Raw genomic sequence first — 13,925 nt, forward strand, 5'->3', positions numbered from 1 at the left:
GCTTGACAATGATTTCTGATGGCTTTCTTTGCCTATAGATTTAATTTTTTACATTTTTGATTCATGTATTCTTTCAGTATATTAACTTTCATATTGGATTTTCTTTATAAGGGCTCTTTGTTTAAACTCCTGAAATAAATTTATAAAGGAATAGGACATTTGCCCTCATCTTCAAAAGTGTGTTACTAGAATTACTGAATTAATGACTATAAGGCTCTCTAGTTTCCTCACAAGAAAGGTGATAAAGTATCTTAAGCCACCTGATAATCCCTAGTAGTATATGTTGTCCTTTGTCACTCAGATGAAATGGAAACTGTGAATGGCGTAAACAACTTGCATAGTAAATAATAAATTACAGTTTCTATAAATTATTCCTCACTAGATGAACTTTCAAGTAGCTCTATGTGGTGAACTTTTTTTTTTTTTCCCCTTCATTATTCTTTTATTTTCAGGCTAATTTAAGTGACACTTCTGGAATATCAAGTTACAGGCTAAAAGGAATGTGAAAACCCTTAATAACTTTAAATAAAAGATTCAAAACTAGATAATTCAGAAGATTTGAGAGAGAAGATATTTCTGGTTAGGAAGAAGATTCTGTGTATTACAAAAAATATAAACAAGGAAGATATAATTGTATATCAAGAGAAATTCTTTTAGGATTTGAACAAGGATCATTAAGTCATTGATATATTAGATGCTAGACTATTACAATCCCCATAGGAAGAAGGTTTTGACTTATATGAAGTAAGGAGAATTCACGGAAAGATTTTGTCCTAGTGTGGAGGAATAGTTTTCTTCAGATGTGAGGAGAGCACTCTGTGGAACTTGAGTTTAACCTCTGACTTTTCTCATGTATTTCAAGCTGTCAGTATAGTGGCTTAAATAATGTATATTTATTATCTTAATAGTTCTGAAGGTCAGAAGTCTGACATGGACCTTAAAGAACTAAAACTTGGGTCGGCAAGTAAACATTCCTTTCTAAAGGCTCCAGGGAGAATCTCTCTCCTTGCTCATTTAAGTCATTGGCAAGATTTAGTTCCTTGAAGTTGCAGGACTCCTGTCCTTGCTGGCTGTCAGCTGTAGGCTGTCCACAACTTCCAGAACACGTCCACATTCCTTTTCTTTGCTTGCTTCCTTTACCTCAAAGCCAGCAACAATGAGTTGAGTTCCTTTCAAGAGTACCCCTGTTCTTTTTCATCTTACACTTTTAAAGTCCCACCAATTAGATTAGGACCACCAGAATAATCCAAAATAATCTCATTTCAAGGCCCTTAACCTTAATCACTTCTGCAAAATCCCTTTTGCCATGCAAGTTAACATATTTACAAGTTCTGGAATTAGGACATGCCACTTGGGCCTTATGACATAACATACTATGGCACTGGAAATGTGCATGGGAGCAGAGATTCTATTTGGAGACTGGCAAGCACCAGAGCAAGCCCTAGGTTTTAGAGGAAATTCATACTGTAACTAGGCTTCATTTGAAAAGCAGTACTTAATTTGCTATTGATCTTGACAGAAACCGAACATTTGACTTTGGGACTCCAGATGTCTAGACAACCTAAATCACCCATCAAAAACTAGCTATTATCTAATCACTGAACCATAACATTGGACATATCAGCAGCATTCCATTATAAAACAGAAGTGAGAAATAAAGAATCTGGCCCAGGAAGGTCCAGAGGGCACCAATAAATAGTACAAATAAAAGGCTCAGACTCACACTTTATTGCAAGGTGATAGCAGTTTAGACATATTCCCACCTGTAACCTAAAATATTAGTCACTACTTGTACTTTACATATAAGATGTGAGGGTTAAACATAAAACATAGCTGCTACAGTCCTCGAAGTTGATTATTTCAGGAACTCCGGTTCCTGTGGTTGTTCAGAAGAGGTGAAGGCGGAATGTGTAGCCCAGCGGGCTGTCCATTAGGGCGCATGAACAGTTTGTGATGTTATACCTCTTCATCACTGTGGCAGCCCTAAATTACAGAGAGGGAAGCTGAGACATGCCCAGTTTTCCTCTCCTTCTAGGACCCTGAAAGATTATTCTTTTATGTCTCCATTGCAGGAGGGACCACATGATTTTGGCCAGTGGGTTATGAGAGAAAGTCGTGTACATCACTTAAAAGCTGAAATATTTAATTGCTGGTGTGAGACCCTCTAGCACTCTGTTCCCTTACTTCAGCAAATCTGGCTAACAGGAACAGCTGGAATGATTCTAGATAACTGACCTGGACTCAGTGGGGCCACACTAAAGTCAAAGTACTAAAGTTTCCTTGGCATAATTTAGAGGGAGGAATCTAAAGAACTTGCAAGTAGAGATGCTAGAGTGGATTTTTTTATGTGCAGTCCATTCAATCCTCTACCCTCTAACTTTTATCTCCCCAAGAAGGGACCTAGAGAAAATACATTGGTAAAAGAAGCACCACCCTCTTTGGAAAATGCATAAGTGGCTATCATTTGTAATTGTGGGTGCTGCTGGGGAACAACACAGTTCATATAGGTTTCCTTATTCTGGTGAGAGTGGGAAGATCCAGACATGGTATAAGTCGAGTAGTAGAACTTAATGATCAGAGGAAAAGTGACTGCAGTTAGTATAAAGGCAGCAGACCTGATACAGAAATGTATGGGTTCAGGACAGTGGCTCCCTGAGCTGGGATGCCTTGGATTGTTAAGAATTGTGAAGGTCTGAGATTTTTACCCTGATAGCCTATCAGAGTTTCAGATATCTGAAACTCTGATTTCCAGCTCATTACCTCTCGTAACAAAAAATGTAAGATATCTGGATCAGAGAAAAAGAACTTTTCAGCTCACATCCAGAAGGCAGTATGAGTTTCATTCTTGCATTGGTTCCCAGGGAGTGACTCAGAGAGGTCTAGGTCTGTGCCTGAAGTGGTTTGTTTGCATCACAGCTGAGGAACTCCAAGCATAGAAAGCCCCAGTCTTTTATAATTGCCCATGTGCAAACCTGCCCAATGTTTGTCCTGGAGGAACACATTGTCCTTATTATCCTGACCAGGAAACAAAGGTGTTCTTTGCCCTAGAAGGAGACACTATCTCTTCCTCCTAAGGACGTTTGCCTTACAGATGTCCTTCAAAGGATATTCCAGAGCAAAAGCTGATAGCATGTAGAAATGGCATGAGAAATTGGCCCACGATAAAGATTAAATTAGATAACCAGAACTATTTGATTTGTATCACCAAAAAATTACACATTTGGTGAATAGAAGCCTGTCTTGGGTCAATCTAACAGAATTACTTGCTTTCCCTCCCCAAGACAGCGCTTAGAGCCAGAGCCATTTTAATAAAAGCAAGGCCACACACCCTTGACAAAGGTCTGAGATAATATTGAAGGTACACTCCAGGAATCTTGCCTCAGGTTTATCAAGGAAAGCATGCACAAGGCGATGGGGAACAGCCACAACTTTTGTTATCAAACAATTGTTCTGAATTAACAGTAACTGCTAAATAATTGTAAATAATGATTACTGGTCCTATGATTCAACTAAAGTTACACATACATGGTCAATCAAATTGATTTGAGGAGACTTTCATAGAGGGACTGTTTACAAAGATTTGGGCACAGAGGATGGACACCACTTGGGATGATACAGTAGCAGAGCAAAGAGGAGGAAGTAGTTACTGGAATGTGAAAATAAAAGTTGCGTGGAGCGCACCATCTAAAAAGAGCTATGCCCTTTGTGAAGGGATGAGCCCATCAAAGGGAGCTGAAACCGTTAATGCTCCATCTCACTCTTCTCTCTTTCTCTGGTCTCCCCTTCATGCCCGCTGTTGGCCAAACCCAACTAGAAGCCAGAGGGCAAAGGAGCCTATTGATGTAGTCCAAACAGATCCACCTCCCAGGGCACTGCACACAGCAGAGAAGGGCAGAAGATAGATTTAGTGTGACAAGTGGAAGAAATCCAACCCACCATAGTGAAACAAAGTATTAAAAATAATACTTTAGCTTAACATAGTCAACTCCCTGGCATTTCCATTAGTGGCTAGCTTTTTTGTTATGAGAGATAATGAGCTAGAAATTAGATTTTGGGGACATAAACCTGTCTAAATTTATATTAAATATGTATTTTTTTTATTCTACACCTATAGAAATGCTAATGTTTTACAAAATTTTACTTGCTTCTGAAATTGGCTGATATTTCATCATCACTCCTGTTTTACCCACAGAGAATATGATCCATTATAATTTTTGAATATGCCCTCATTTTTATGTGACCACTGAACTGGCCTGCTACAGATTTGCCCCAATTATTTCAGCCATCTTCATGTCTGATTCTCATCACTATGGGTTGAATGAACTGTGTGGCTATCTACACTGATTATGCAGGGGCTTGCAGTGATAGGGTAACATCCTTCTTAAGAGTCAGTTTTAAAAAATCAGCAGAAGAGAAGAAGCTGACCCTTCCAAATTATTTTCCATCTGTCACCAGCATTTTTAAAAACTAGTATAGTAGGACAAGTGTCTTGAAATAAGTGTCCTGCATCTTTAGAAAGAGCAAATGGGTGACAATATCTAGATCTGAAGTTTACAGCAACACCAAACTGACTATACTGGTTATTCTCAGAGAGCCCCCAACTGCATGACATGTTTCTGAAAGAGGCAAAGCGAGGCAAAGTGAGAGCAAATTTTGAAACTAAAGACTAGTAAAATTTTATGCAAAAATATGCCCAAATGAAGCTTGGACCACCAAGTTACAGTTAATCCTTAAAATTTCTAATAATGAGCTGTTATCATATATGGCACTAGCTATACCATTGTCGTCTTCACTGGTGGCCTTAAAGAATTTCAGTTTTAAGAGGGGACTGTGGTTTCTTAATCAGATTACTTTAAATTCGGGAAATTTTGTGTGTGTGTGTGTGTGTGTGTGTGTATACAATTACAAATTTTTAGATCTAGAATGGTTTTGTTTTTATTTTTCCCTGAACATGGTTTATAACACTAGACACTTTCTTGTTGTGGAAGCCTATTGATATAAAATCATGTTTCTATTTATAATATTTTTATTTATTATAAATAGTATATTTTATGTATTACGTACACATATAACAGATAATATTTATTGTGGAGGCCACATAATCCCGTTTTTGTTGATTTAAAGAAAAAAATTTCTTTAGTCTTAACTGGCCACTCTTAGTTCAAGAGAAGGTTAGGAATCTTACAGTTTATCTCAGCTGCTGTTCTATCACCTTTTCATTTACTTTTCTCAACAGAAGCCCAGAACTCATGCTTCTTAAGCTTTTCCAGTGCAGCCTTCTGAATGGCAGTGAAGAGCGAGCATCTAAAGGTACTGCAAGGGAAAAATTTATCTCATTTCACATTGTATTTGAAGAATTTATTGGAACTTTGCAATCTAGTGTGTGTGTGTGTGTGTGTACATATATATGTACATATATATATATCTATATATACATACACATATATATGTATATACACATATACACACAAATATATTTATTTATATTATGCCTGGTACAGTGCTTTATAATAGCATGCTCAATATATATATTGTTGATAATGAAATCCTGGAAGGAAAATAATGAACTTCCAAGTCATTGTTCCATTTTGCTTTGACCTTTCTTTCTAGTAAAAGTTTTCTTGAGTCTAAAGTAGATTCAATAGTAATTTACATGATTGTATTAACTGGATTTTTGTCGTGATTATACTAAACTAAATGTACATGAGAGTGAACACAGATTTTTCTCTTGCTTCAGCTAAGAAATTAAACATAGCTTTGATCATATTTATTGCAGTGGATGATCAGGGGTCAGGGGCAGTGTGAAATAGGGAAGCGAGCTCTCTACCCAGAGTTAGAGCTTTTCTCCAGATATGTAGATTGGGTCTTCATTTTGTGTCTCTGCTACCTGTAAAATGAGAAAGAAGATAGAACAATATGGTATAGTGGTTTTTAAAAACTTAAAAAAAAAACGCACTAAGTTTTATTGACATGCAGTATTGGGGGAAAGCCTACCACGTAGTGACAATTAAATGGAGCTACTAGGAAACACTGGAAACCACTGGTGTAGTACAAAGGGCATTCTTTGGAGCCAGACCAGTCAGTCTTATCACTTAGGAGCTCTGGGATCTTCTGTAAGATATAATCTCTCTGAGCCTCATTTTCCTTATCTGTAAAATGAGATGAGTGATAACTTCAGAGGGTTGATATAATATATGCAGAACTCTTAGCATAGAGGCTGTTACAGTACTTCCCCATGTGGTATATACTCACGAGCTACTTTGTTCAAAATTCTATCTTCTGAAAACTGCTTTGTCCTTTTTCACTCACATGGTATAGCAGGAATAGACAGTATATAGCATGACCTAGCCCACTGGCCAGTGAGTCCTTTCTCAGAATTTCTTGGACCAGACACCAAGAGATAAAGCTGAAAGAGTCTCTCTCCCATTAACACATCTGCAAAAGCTGTAAGAAATGAAGCTGGGGCGTTGTCAGCAGTTAGCATAGGTTTCCTGCAGTGGAACAGGACAGTCTATGGAGAGGCAGATAAAGGAGCAGGTCAGCAGAGAGAGAGCGACAAGAGAGGCAAGAGAGCGAGGAGCCCTGATGGTGTTTGAATTCCTCTTTCTGATTATTCCTGAGACCTAATGTCATGCCTGTCCTCAGTTCTGTGAGGAGTCCCTGGATCCTTATAATAAATTCCTTTTTTTTTCTAGCTGATATGCTGAATTATGCCATGCCATCTTTGTTTAGCTGGGAATTATGTTTCCCTGAATTTCCTGCCATGCACAGTTCTGAGTTAGAGTTGGTCAAAGAGAAACTAAAGAGATTGAAGGGAAGCAAAGACCATTATTCTCTGGTCAGATAGACACACAGGTACCTGTGAGTCCCACTTTGTTCTTGGTTTCCTCCACACTGTCCTGCTCTTCGTTCCAGCTGCACTGCTGGCCCTGCTCACCCAAAGCAGACTCAGCTCCCTCTTCCCTCTACCAGACACCTGGCTGCAGCCCCAAAGAAGTGCTGGCTGCACAGAGCAGACATCTCCCCACACCTCTCCTTGTGAGCTTCCCTTTCACAACCCCAGGGAAGCGGCTGGGTGTAGTAGCCTCTCAGATTTCCCTGCAGGCTCTGACTTACCCACTCCTGCCAGTGCCCTTAGAGGACTAGTGAGTGCTCTTCTTTAAATCCTCTGACCTTCACTTCCTAGCTGCGCCCACATTTGTATGAGTCTAATTCTTGCAATAAATCTATTATTCCCGTTATTGCTCTAGTGGCTCTGCTTCTCTGATTGAAGCCTCACGCTGCAGGTAGTTTGAGTTTCTTTCACTTGCACACAAACCAAAACGATTCAAACATTTTTTCCTAGATCTTTTGCATTCCTTAAAAAGGTACAAAATAAAGGGAAATATCAAGGCCACACTTTTAGGAAAAAATGTATAATGTTTTTGGAACACAAAACTTATAAATTTTCTCACATCATTTTTTTTTTATATTTAAAGAACAAGTTGATAATAACTCATGGTGATTGTAGTATTTAAATTGTCTGCTATTTTGTGAACCTCTTGAACTAAATTGAGGAAAACGTGTGTGTACATTAGGAGGACACCAGGGCTTGGCACAAAGAAGATACACCTTGACATGGTATTAGTGACAGTGACCGCTATGTGTTCAACCAGAAAAGCAGAAACACTGGGACGGACACACACACACATACACACACACACACACACACACACACACACACACACACACACACACGTTACAGAGATTTGACCTTATGCAATTGTTGAGGCTAATTGAATAGTCTTTGTAAGGCTGTTGTCTTTGTATCTGAGGCTGGAGCTCAAAGTCCAATCTCCCTAAGCCTTTGGATACCTTCTTCAAGGGCACACAGGGAAGTTCTTCAGGCAAAGGGAGACTAACCTCTTTAAGCACAGTTAGAATAGCTGCTTCTCTTGGCAAAGAAGACAACAGAATATAGGCATTCCAGGTACCCAGCTTCATCGGAATCTGCTCATCTGTCTCTATTTCAATATTCTATGGTCCTAGTCATTTAAGGAAGCGGTCCCCAACCTTTTCAGCACCGGAGACCAGTGCTCCTATGAGAATCTAATGCCTGATGATCTGAGGTAGAGATGAGGCCGTGATGCTAGTGCTGGGGAGTGGCTGCAAATACAGATGAAGCTGCGCTAGCTTGCCCACCTACTGTGCGGCCCAGTTCCTAACAGGCTATGAACCAGACCAGTCTGCGGCCTACGGGTTGGGGACCCCTGATTTAAGGCATGTCAAGATATCTCTTTTTAAGTGAAGGACAAGTTGTTGGATCTGGCCTATATCCAGTTTCTATTGCTGGGTAGCAAATTACCAGAAACATAGTGAATTACAACAACCCAAATTGATTATCTCACAATTTTGATGGGTCAGATGGCTGGATTCTCTGTGCAGTTATTCCTCAGTCTGAAATCACGGTGTTGAAAAGGGCTACAATTGTCATCTGGGTTTTGCTATTTGCTATTCCTTTCTTTTCGGAAGCCCTTTTGGAGGTCATTCTTTGTTAGTGTCCATGTGCTGGAGGATGTGCTGCTAGAGCAAACTTGTAAGTCATTCAGAGTATATGCAAATAAACTGGGTGTGGGAGGCAGAGAGACGAGAGAAATAACATACCTGGGGTGGCCAAGGAAGAAACTTAAATAAAGTGATTTCTAAGATTATGTGGGCTGTTGGCACAGGCAGGACACATTTCAATAAAAAGCTAGTAAAATTAACTATCTTAAAACTTTTTTTGGGTAGCCAGTGATTGAAATCTAATTCTGCTTTCTTAGAGAAAAACAGAATTTGTTGATTTGGTTGGAAAGTTCAGATGTTCAGCTAACTTAAGTTATGGCTGGATCCAGCAGTTCAAATGCTAGGACTCTTTCTCTTAACCTTAGCCAGGCTCATTTCTAGCCCTTTTCCCATTACTTATAATATCTGATATAACATGTAAAGAGTTCTTATACTGTATTGTTTAGGGAATAATGACAAGAAAAAAGTGTGTACATGTTCAGTACAGATGCAACTATCATAGGCCTAACTATATAGTTACTCATCAGCAAAAACAAAACATTTTTTTCCAAATATTTTTTATCCATGGTTGGTTGAATCCATAAATGCAGAACCTGCAGAGATGAAGGGCTAATTATATTGTGAATCACCATTCTGTCCATGAAATCTTGCATCAGTGGTGTTGCTAACTGTGAAAGAAAAAGCTGTCTTTTCTTTTAAAACTGTCTTTTCTTTTAAAACTGTCTTTTCTTTTAGGGGAAAAATATCAAAAACATATTTCTTTTTAAGGAAATGAACTTAATTAACTAAGTTCTTGTTTGTTAAAATTTGACAGTTGGGGAAAAGTCTTATAACATCTGCAACTCTTCTTCCTCTCCCCTCCCCTTCCCTCCTTCTCTCCGTCTGTCTGTCTGTCTTTTGACAGTGCTTATTATACCCATAGCACAAAAGGGAAAAGAATAAAACTATTTAGTTTACTTTGTCACTTACTAAAGATATTTTTGCCCTTTAAATGCTTTTGAAACATTGTTCAGATAATGGGAAAAGTCATAAAAAAGAGATTATAAAAAGATTTAAAATTTTATCAATTTATGTGAATGACTCCTCAGTAACTCTACAGAACTATTCTTAAAAGGCATATTATATTAAAAACCATAAAAAGCTATATATTTTTTATAAAGTAACAAAGCCACTTCATTGTTCTTTTTCCTGATGTTTATTTTCTAAAAGCCTTATAAACACGAGGCATTATTTTATTGCTGTTTGTAATTTCGGCCATCGCGTGCCTAAACCGTATATAACAGTAACCACCACCAGGCTGCGCTGCAGTTCCACAATGGAAGCGAACAGGCGCGGGTCTGTGGAGAGCTCTCAGAGGTTTTGATGCAAAGGGGAATAGAGACAAATATTTAAAAGGAAAAAGAAGAGAGTTGTCTGAAAATAATGAATTACAATTCACTGTGATTTAAAAATTGGTATTCAGCAAAAAAATATTTTCTCTGAGAACATTTATAGTTCCTTTTAGAAAAAAATTGCATTAAACTCGGTCCTGTTAGTTAAAAGTACTTTCCTGGTGGTAAAAAAAAAAAAAAAAAATATCGGAAACTTCATTGAAAGTTCTATTTCCTATATTCTCTAGTTGTTAATGGATAAGACTATTTTTTAAAATACTAAGATAAAGTATATTTTATTTAAATATATAGCAATATCTTTGATGTAAATCCGGCTTTAGAAAATATAAGAACATATCAATTTGGAAACAACTTTTTTGGGAGGTAAAGCCCATTTTTCTTTTCTGCTCTTGTTTTTACCAAATGTCAATATTTATGAGTCAGGGGTTGTGGGAAATGTTACCTAGAGTTACAAGGGGCCAGAGTTTGCCCTCTTATATCCCTGGGGAGATGAGTATGAGTGCCAGAGGGCAATGTTTTGCTGGAAGGACCCAATCCCTTCTTTCTTTGCACCCTGTGGCATGCCCTTTACAGTGAAAGAAAATTCTGTACTCAGCTCTGCTTCATAAAATGTCAACTGAAGATAAGCAATGCACATGTTTCTGTATATTCTTTGGTATAAAAACAGATGCAAACTTATACAAAACAAAACAAAAGCCAGAATTATGCAAGTAGTTTTTGAGATTTTGAGATGTCAGAAGCATATTCTCATATCTAACTTTCCGGATAAGATATTTTTATTTTTATTTTGTTTGCCACATCACTGTCAAAACATCAGTCACTTAAAGTTTAACCTGTTTTAGAATTTAGGTGGTATTAGTTTTTGGCAATGGTAAAAAAAAAACCCTTACAGAAATAATGTAAGAATCTCACAAAATAGTAAATTATGGAGCTTATATTTATTTTGAAAATGAATTATTATCCACCAAGATGATATAAAAATTTATTATTTAATTCAGGTGGCTTATTTTAGTTTGTTTTCTCTCAAATTTCCAGTCATTATAAGCTGAACAAGAAAATAAAAGCCGAAAATGATCAAGCTTTACTAGGCAGAATAAACTGGGAGATAAACTGGAAAATTGGGGTCATTAACAAATGAAAAAAATCAGAAACACTCAAAAACAAGAGTCACCAGTAAAATATGTCTTAAGGTCAAATGAAATGACCTGACATTTATTCTCAATTTCCTCTTGCATTTTATTTGAAGGAACTCCTCTTTATTCTTTTTCTAATTAAAAAATTTTAAACTATTACCCCCATAGATAGTTAAGGCTCCTAGTGTCTTTAAGGTTCACAATTTAAAAAAAATGTTCTATTGACTTCAACAATTCTTTATTTACCTTGCATTATTTTTATATGTCCCACCAAAACACTTAACTGGTTTCCAAAGTCTCCTTGTATAAATAACAAGATAAAATTCATAGGACATTTTATTTTCCCAGATTAAGAGGTAATTGCACCATTTCATTTTGGGGAAAAGTATGACAAAGGAATTATTGAGATTAATGAAATATAATCAGGAGGAATGATAACATCAGTTTTTTAGGGGGAGTGGTGAAGGAAGCTTCTGTATGGGAAGATACTTTTATTTTATTTTCAAAACACATAGCTGTGTCCTTTGGCTTTTTTGTCTGCCTATGGCTAGCTAATGGTCCCACTTGCCAGTGGTGTGCCAGTGTTCTGCCATTTCAATTTCCTGAACCTCTGTTTCTTCATCTATAAAAAGAGATAAAAATATTTAGCTCAGAGATGTTGAGAGGATTAAATTAGTAATGTGTTCAGTTCTTTTGTACATTAGGTACCCGATGTGGGATGATTTCCTTCTTCCTTTCATCATCAACAGGAATATAAAAAACAAAATATTATTAAGTACCTCTATGTGGGCGAAATACCAAACTAGTTTAAACTAATTTGTATAGTTCCTAACATTTCAGTATATGCCATTCTTGCAACCTAGTCATAGACGTGCTTAATTAAATTAGCTTTGGAAACAAGATTCTGAAATCAAAAGTGGGCAGAGTTAGTATTTCGATATTTTGTTAATATTCATATGTACATTTGATATGCATTTATCTGTTGTTTCTAGCACATACATTGACTTCCACATTATCTGTCCATGTGAATGTTTTAAGTTTGTTTTGGAAGAGATCACTAAAGCATAGTTCTATGAAGGTATTTCAGGTTTTGCACTTTTGTTCACTCCAAAAACTGAATTATTAAATGAAACTTCATCCTATAGCAAGCTGAAAAATAGCCAACTCCCCTTATCTAATAACCAATAACATAGGATACCTGTGAAAATCAAACAAGGAGAGTATAGCCTATTTCTTCTTTAAAAAAAACTCCACATATTCATATGGAAGTCATCCTTTTCAGATGAATTGCTTTAGAGGTCTAGACTCTTCTTTCAACCATACTGCTATTATTCCTAAATGTTTTAGGAATTTCTTTTGGAATTACCTTTTGGGACTGCTTAAGGAATCATTTTAAAGGAAAAGCTAGTCTTATTATATTGTAGTCACTTCTTATTTAGGCTAAAGCTGTTCTTATCCAGTTGATTACCATCTACCTTATTGAATGACTTGGTTGTTTCCAAAAATGGAACTTATACTGATGAGAAAAAGATATTTTGTTTTTAACCATTGGGGACATTCAAAGCAATTCTCTCTGTGTATGAAGGAAGGCCTTCAAAATTATGTTCAATAGTATCGATATCCTTGGAATGTTTCTACCTATTTGAGAGAACAGCATTCATTTGTATGGATAAATTCAGTGTATTTGTTAAAATCTGGCGACCTTGCCTTGTAGTTATGTCTTTAGAATATAAATATCTATGCTGTCAAGTAGGAATCCTGTTGGGCTGATGGACCCCATAAAAAAGATAAATGCTGTTATTTTAAAAGGAATCATTGTGAATTTTAAACCAGAGTCTGCTGTGTTCAGTTAGATTCCAGAAACTTCTGAAAAGGAGAAACATATAAAGGCCTTTGTGCCCAGACCAGGCCTGCGATCTTCCTTTTATCCTCATATGGATTTGTTTAGCGACTTACTGAAGCTTGTGTATATGATTAAATCTAAGCTAGTCATCATGGAATAAAATTATAAAGACTACGTGGTCCATATCTTGAAACAGAAGCAGGAAAACAACATGAACTCATTTGAAGACAAATCCAGACTTTGACGTTAGCATAAATATAAATAGTAACAGGATAGAAATAAAGACTAAAAGTATTTGCAAGCTCTTTGAGTTTAATTATTAATAAAAATGGGAGATTGGTAAAAAAGGAAGATGCTTATGGTCCCATGTTAGACCAAATGAAGCTGTGGCAGTTGGCAGCACATACAATCTGTGACACAGGCTGAAACCCTCTATTGGGGCTGCCAGTGCTTCAGCATTTTAAAGTGACTCCTGCAGCCCCTGAGCCCTTCTGGCATGCCATTCTCAGACCCTTTGAACTAGGGGTCTGCCAAACTGCTTATTTCCCACAAAACTTGAGCAGACTCGTAGTCTGGGCTGGCCATCTGTGTGGTACATACCCAATAAAGCTTTGTATTCTTTCAAAATACCCATGTTGTAGAAACCAATACCCCAGCAAACTTGTATCCTTTGAAAACTCAGTAGCTGTGCTACGTGAAAACTATAAAGTCTGTATCTTTGACTCACATTTGATTATAATATTCTTTTTCTGGAAATGATTTTTAAAATTGAAGTAGAATCCATTTTCTTTTCCTATAAATACTGTCTCTCTTTTTAAATAAAGCCCATGAATAATTTATTGTGCTGCCAGAGATGTGCTTGCTTTTATTTTCAAGGCCTAAAGTGTCAGGGGACAAACATCCTTGTGCCCCTCAGGGCTATATGACCTTATGACCCCCATGGTCCTGCCAGGTTACTTCCAAGGAAGGAAAGCCTCCCTGATGGGGGGAAATAGGCCCCCTGAAATGTCCTCA

The 13,925-nt window shown here is 37.2% G+C and overlaps 1 protein-coding gene across 1 annotated transcript in view; it reads left to right on the forward strand.

Moving 5' to 3' along the window:
* Positions 1-13,925, forward strand: part of TTC29 (tetratricopeptide repeat domain 29) — a 594,494-nt gene that overhangs the window by 6,287 nt on the left and 574,282 nt on the right. The window contains exon 2 of the mRNA XM_039876006.1: positions 5,237-5,310. The gene's annotated coding sequence lies outside the window, so the exon portion shown is untranslated. The remainder of the gene's footprint in view (positions 1-5,236; positions 5,311-13,925) is intronic.

This window comes from Pteropus medius, unplaced genomic scaffold (assembly GCF_902729225.1).
Source record: "Pteropus medius unplaced genomic scaffold, Ma_sr-lr_union100, whole genome shotgun sequence".
Taxonomy (NCBI): Eukaryota; Metazoa; Chordata; class Mammalia; order Chiroptera; family Pteropodidae; genus Pteropus; species Pteropus medius.